The following is a 7,515-nucleotide window of genomic DNA, read 5'->3' as shown; positions in this document are numbered from 1 at the left end:
GGCCAAAGCTGTCTGCTCTTGCAGAGCAGAAGGGCACGCTCTAGCACCCCCTTGCTTCTATTCTGGGCCACTGAAGCATGGAGCTGCACTTCTGGAATCAAAAGTACAGGTCCATGTTCACTTGCTTATCGGTTCAATCTATGCAACTTAGACTAACCTGCGAAGATTGAATTGATTCAACCTTGGGCTTTTTGACCATCTGTACTTATCCAAAGACATCTCTATTCTCTGGCTAAAAATGCTGTTGTGGAGATCAGACAGGAGGAAGAAAGAAACTATCCAGTCTGAAAGTTATTCCTGCCTCTCCAGTACCTAAATCACAATATAATTTCCTAAGTCCCTAAAACTATGATGTTCTGTGATGGGGAACCTAACCAGAGTACTTGGCAAGGGAATAGAATAAGAAATACCCTTTCCCTTGTATGTAGGTGTTATTTTCCTGATAAAAAGTAGTAATGTAGGATGATCCATCTTATTTCTTTCATCTTTCCTCATCTACTGTAGAAAATGCCTCTACCCTTACAACAATGGTGCCTCCTGTGGCCTGCATTATTTGTTAGAAGACAGGTAGACTGACAAAGGGACTAAGAATGTGAGCAATAAGGAAATTATTAAAATGAGCTGTTCTTTTTTCTATCCTCAACACTGTTTAGTGTTTGTCGTGAGGGAATGGGAAAAGGCAAGGAGTACTGCCTTTCTGCAAGTATTTGTTCTAAACAGATCAACCAATCCTGAAAATAGAATCTGCAACCTCCTTGGCTTATGTTGCTTAGATATTTTCTGTTAGATCATGCCAATTAATAGATATTTAAGGTGTTAACTCTGTATTTTCAGAATACACTAAATATGCTTCCCTCAGAGTCCTAACTGTTGCATTCTTCATTTATTCCACAGTGGAAAAATAAAAAAAAGATAACTCTGGGGAGGTGGGGAGCGGGGGGAGGAGTGATGAGATATCTGCTGTCATTTACAAGGCAAAAAAAACCCCCTTGGTTCATGTACTTGTCATTTTATACTTGACAAAAGAAAACTTAGAGCTAAAGGTGAAGTGAAAAGCCACATATTAAAAAAAAACTACCTTCCCTCCATCCTTTGCAGAAAAATTGTCTTTAGTGCTTTGCTGGGCTAACGACAACTTAAAAATATTATATTATTTCTATTGTATCAGTGAGTTTCCTAACATCAAGTCTTGGCATTGTCAACACTCATCTCCAATTTTCCTGAAGGACCCTTAAAACACAAGGGGTCAGAGCACTCAAATTATGCCACAGGAGTGGAAAAATTGAGCAGAGAGGAGGATACAGTTGGGCAAATCAGCCTAACCTCAGTTACAGCAAGAGGGGCTACAGCACCTAATGCAGCTCATGTCGGTAGGCCAGTTCTCTTGAAGAGCATGCTAGATAAAGCTTTTTTTTTCTCCTATGGAAGCTTTAAAAACTTCCCCTCAGTGACCCCTTGGGGGCTCTTTGGGCATCTGACTGGGGTCATCTGACCCCAGCACTCTTTCCTGCCCAGGGCAGGGGATCACACTCAATGATCTGTTGAGGTCCCTTCTGAACCTAGCATCTATGAATCTATGACATCTCCCACCTTCAAGAAGTCCAGGATGATACTTCTGTCCATCTCCCACTTAGATAAATCACCGTCACAGCACACCTCTTTGCTAGCATTTCTGGCCTTGCTCCAGCTTTTACAAATTTATCCTATGGTTTATATTTCAACATCATAAAAGTAACTGATGTAATTTTTAATGTTCCATATGCTGCTATTATTTATTCAGATAAATAACAGGTTAGTGCTTGTTAATGACACTTTCAAGTTGCCTCATTTCAAAACAACTATGTGCTTCATCTTCAACTGCCAAGAAAAATGCTCTCTTCCTAAATAATCCTCCCTACTGCTCATAGGAACACAATTTCTAAGTATTTTTATAGATAAAATGTTTAGTGCAGCTGCAGAGAGAAATTTTAAATTTATTACGTCTTGTTTAAAGTTGGTCTCCTCAGGCTTAGCCTTTTGTTTTCAAAAAAGTGTTGGAAAAAGCACAGTTAGCAATAAGTCATTATATTATGCCAATTCATTCAATTTTTTAAAGCACCACAATAGTACCAGTTACTACAAAAATGAAAAAAACCAACAAAAACTATGGAGATCGATGAACTATTCATATTCAGCATAGTCCCATTGCTACTCAGGAGCTTTCAACCAAAATTCAGACTAATCCCAAATAAAAACTTAAACTATATCCACACTAGATGCATCTTGGTCAGCACAGTACACTGATATATAATATGCATATTTCAGTAGTCACTAGCATGGGACCAGCCAAAGAGAATATGACTTGATTCTGTCTTGTTCTTGTAACTCAAAAGTGAGTTCCATCTATGTTAGCATATAAGAATGTAAGATAGGATGCAATGTACTTAAGTAGGCATGTAGCCTATTTCATGTTTTAAAATTATTTTATTTTGATGTTTTGGTTCAACTGCTCAATAAAAATACTAATGTCATTGATCATAGGTTCCCAAAGGAAAGAGACATATGTGTCCAAACTTGTTCTGAGCTATTATGACTACATGGTTAGCAACACCTGAACTAGCCATTAAAAAGCTTTAGGGGGACTGTGAGGCTTATCCTAATAATCAGTTATCCAGTTTCCCAATTATTAAATATTCCAATCAATTCATTTTCACACTAGATCAGGAATAAGTTGTTCAGCAAAACACTTTGACAGTATTAACTTCCTGAATTTTCTCCTACTAAAAGCCCTTCTGTTTCCTGAATCTCGGTTTGAGGGTGACAAGACATTTTCTCAGCACACTGTGCTGTAGCACACAGTAATCTGAGAAAACAACACTGAATGCTCTGAGTGTCACATAATGAATTAACCTAGATTTAATATGAAAGTTATTGCCATTTAAGTAAACGATGATCATTTATTAAAAGTATATATCAATGTATGTCCCTTTCCCCAAATTTATTACATAACATCTCTTCTGAACTTGTTAGTCTTAGGAACTGCTCTAGTGTTGAGGGGCAGGGTACGATAAATGCCAATGTACGACCCTGTCCTGTTTAAGCTATTTATGTTGCATCTTGTTTTTACATATTTACCCATGTCTGGATGAAGCACTAAAGGAGTCCTTAATCACTGAGACACTTTCAATTAGTGTAATCTGGGCATGTCTACATGAGACACTGACTGCGCAGTCACTGAATAATACAGTGCAATACAGCATTGCAGCACTGACAGTACTAACATGTTACTACGCAGTAGTGTCACTTAAAATATGTTCACCAGTGCTACTGTGTAGTAACTCTGGTTACTGCACATTTATTAGTACTTATACAAGCACTAAATAAATGTACAGTAACCACTGCACAGTAGCATCTCATGTAGACATACCTTCTAGGTCTCAACAAAATCAAGAATGTGAAGGTTGTCATTGAAGGGCTTCATGGCCAATACTTCAAGTTGCAAAAACCTTTCAAGATTTCCCTTCTATACCTCCCAAATATGCTGAAGGGATTAGTTTTGAGTTCTGAACATTTCCACCCTAACCATTTTCCTCATTAGTAGAGGATGAAAGTATACATAAGAAGCATTCCATGCTACATAGAGCCAGAAATGTAATAGTATAAGCAGAACTAAAGCTGGCTAAAGTACTTGCAAAATTTCATTCAATTATATTTGATTCAGTATCATGTTCATGTCGTTTCAGTCATTTTATGTGACTATTCATAAAGCCATTCTTTTCTTTACAGAAATGTTCACAAATAAATAAAAAAAGGAAGTTCACAAAATCACATACTCATACATATCTATGCGCTGGAAGTGTGTATTTGTTCATTCTGAAAACTCTTTGTGGGTCTATGAGTCATCTGATCAAGGAAGAGAAATAACTATATGGTAACAATTGTATCCATCACTGAAATGCAGACAGCTTTAAAAAAAATAAAGAAGTAGATTATCCATTATCTAATGCAGTATTAGGTAATGGAAAAAAAACCTGTTTTTGAATTTCAATTATAGTAGAAAATGTAATAGGTAGGAACCAAACGTGGAATTTAGCCAGGAGATTACACTTAGGCCCCTGGTGAATGTTATACTTAAGACACAATTTTGCATCTTAAATAGTAACCCAGCCACACATTTAGGCAATTAATGGCGCCACAAAAATATTCCACAAAAACTGTAATATTTTTATGGCTGGTTTCATGGCACATTACATTGAACATTTGGCAGGGTTAGGACTTCACTGGGGTCTCCTATGGGCTTCAGTGAGGTGCCCATTGGCCAACAATCAGCTGTTGTCTGGATCCAAGACCACACCAAGGCTGGCCACAATCAACTGGCTCTGGGACTGCACCAGAGCTCTAACTATTCACAATGCTGTCCTTGCCAGTGATGAATCAGTTGGTCATCGGCTGAATCAGGAACTCTTCAGAGCTCAAACCAACCACACAGTACAGTTCCCAGAGCCTGACAATTACCTGCTCATTGGCCAGCTCCAAGGACATACAATGGCCAGCTGGAGTTCCAGTATGGTCCTGATCTAACCAACAATCAGCTGATGTCAACCAGCTCAAGGCACCCCACCAGGACTGACTGGATCCCCCATGGAGTCCTAGTCCTGGTGATCAGCTGATTGTCAACTGGCTGTGGGAATAGCACTGGGGTGGTCCCAGAACTAGACAAAATTCAACTGATTGTAAGGCACCTGGCTTTCAACTTGCCAGTGCAGGAGAAGCCCAAGATCCTGATCCCAAAATTTACCCCATCACACTTTTAAATGCATGCCTGCCAGGTACCTTAATTCTCATTTTTTCTCCCTCTCCTAATGTATGAATCTACTGCGTTTGAATACTTCTGTCTCTTCACCTTATTGCTCTTTTTGATTTTTTCAACGTCTCACTATTTTCTTATTTAAAAACCTTTAAATCTGACATGCTTCATGTCTTTATATTTCTAATACAATCAGCATGTTCTTTCTAAGCCTCATAAAAGGTCCAAATAAACATATTTCATACCAATTTTAATTTAGGGTTGCATAAACTGTTAGCACTCCCTAAAACATGTATACTCTATTCATGTTTCAGGTTGATAAGTTTAAGATTAATGAGGCATGTATTTCAAATCAAAACTATATAAGAACAATCTTTTGAATTGTTCTGAATAATTAATCCTGTTCAACCTTTCATTAATATAGTGGAAAAATGATACTGTATAGCAGATTCATGGAATTAATTAATTTTTTTAAAAAGCATTTGCTTGTTTGGGGAGAAGAAAGGACCTGAGCACTGAGTAATGAGAAGCTGACAGTAATCCTGTCAATTAAAATGATATAAAATGTACATTTAGTCCCTAATCTAGGACATTTCAGCACACGTTCAACTTAAATTATAAGAGTCTTGTCACTGAAGTTAATATACATATCTCCATGTTTAGAACTGAACATTTTCCTGGATCAAGAACCAACAATTTAATGGGGGAAAAAAAAAATCAACCTTCAAAACTCAGAGGTAAAATTGAATAGAAGACAACAGAGCTTTGATTTACCAAGACTTTGTAAAATAGTAAAAATTAAACTGGAGTCAATTCGTACAAATTATATGCACTGTATTTAGTTCACACAAATATCTTCATATTAACATATTATATGCTTCAGGACCGATTATGCCTTGGAAACAGCAAAACCAAAGGCTCAAACTGGGTGTGAGTTAACTCAATATGACCACTGGTATAAACAGATGCAATAAATCCAACCCAGCTGCATCCATTTCCATGCAAAATTTAGCTCAATATCTTTGAATAAATACAGTAAAAATATTGGTAATGTGTTTTGTAAACCTAATAAAAAGCTCAATGTTATTTCTTTTGAGCCCTGTTTCATTGAGCAACTTTTCCCCATAAATATCTGCTCCCTTTGGAAAAATTGAGTATTATATATAGATCAAGTTCTTAATGTTTGTCAGACTCTTTGTATCCTAGAAATGACCATCTACTTTAAAACATATTTTGGAAAAAAGAAAAATGCCTAGCTTTCAGTTGAAGTGAACTGGCACAGGCAAGTCATGTAAAACTTCCTCCAAATGACGAAGGTTGCATGATGAAGTGAGAGGGCAAGAGACTGATGGTGTGTACAGAAGTTACATTTTTCATATGAGGCCCCCAAAAATGCTCTTTAGCTGTAACTCAACAAACATTCACAGCTGCAGAGAACTTTTAGGCTAGGGACAGAAGTTACATATAAACTGGTTTAAGTGATCAGAAACTGGTTTAAACCTGTAACAGAACAGAAGTTCAGTGCACCTAAACCAGTTTCAAAATGACTGAAACTTTTTAAAGATAAACCTGGTTGAATGTAGTATCAGACTTAACTAATTTGGGTCAAATGGGTTAATGAAACTTCTGTCCCAGAGCCTTTCCTGCTATAAGTTAAATTAGAGTCCCCCAGCCCTGGGCTGGGTAGTCTTGTCTGCTCCAGCAGACAAGGGTTGTGGGGGAGGGGGAGACAAGGACTGCCTCCCCCACCACCTGCCCAGGCAAACCCTGGTTAGGGTCTGGGACCAGGGAGGGGTATTAAACCCCACTTCCCCAGGTTAAAACCCCTTCTTCCGAGTACAGAGCTGCCCTGTCCTGATAAACTTACTGAAACTTAGTGTTGGCTGCAACTGTGGACTACAAATCCCAGAGGCACCTGGAAGCAGGAAGAGAAAGTGATAAACAACCCTGCAGAGTCCTGTTTCTGTGATACTGGACTGTAAATCCCAGAGACCTTGGGGGCAACAGGAAGAGGAAGCAAACACAGGCCATGATGGCTATGTGCCAGAGAGCCATGCTCTAGAACCTGCCGGCTTCTGGCCTGAGCTACTACAAGCATGTGGCTGCATTTCCTGAACCAAAAGTGAATGTGTATCCAGTTGTTTCTCAGTTTAATCTCTACAGTTTTGATTAACCTGCAAAGACTGAATCGATTCAGCCTCAGGCTTTTTGGCTGCCTGTACTTAGCCTTAAAATGGACTATGACATGAAAATTTAACCCTCATCTAATGTAGTATCAGATGGAATGCTCTAGAGCGAAGCACCTTAGGGAATCTGTGGCTGGGGGGGGAGAGCCCTCCCCATTGCACAGCCCCCCAACTACCTCTGCTAGGGTCTTAGGGGGAGCTGGGAATGGCCCACAAGGTCAAGGGAATGAGGGGCTCCATCCCCACCCAGCAACTCCAGCTTCGGGTGTGGCAGCCACAAGGCTGCTATTGTCAAGGCAATTGCATGAGGAGTGGGGAAAAAGAAGCCCCTCCCCCACTGCATGGGTCCAGTCCAACCCAGGTCCCCCCAAGACCCCAGCAGGAGTAGTTGGGGAGCACATAGCAGGGAGGGAAGGGGAGACATCCAGTCTCCCCTTCCCTCCCCAGCCACTGCTGACAATTACCAGCTGGTGAGGGAGTGGGGCTGGGGAGAGGGGCGGTCTGGCAGTTTCCCAGGAAGCTGGTGGAGCACCCCTATCTACT

This window comes from Gavialis gangeticus, unplaced genomic scaffold (assembly GCF_001723915.1).
Source record: "Gavialis gangeticus isolate Ggan-Ray unplaced genomic scaffold, GavGan_comp1, whole genome shotgun sequence".
Taxonomy (NCBI): Eukaryota; Metazoa; Chordata; order Crocodylia; family Gavialidae; genus Gavialis; species Gavialis gangeticus.
Note: the sequence above shows the minus strand (reverse complement) of the source record.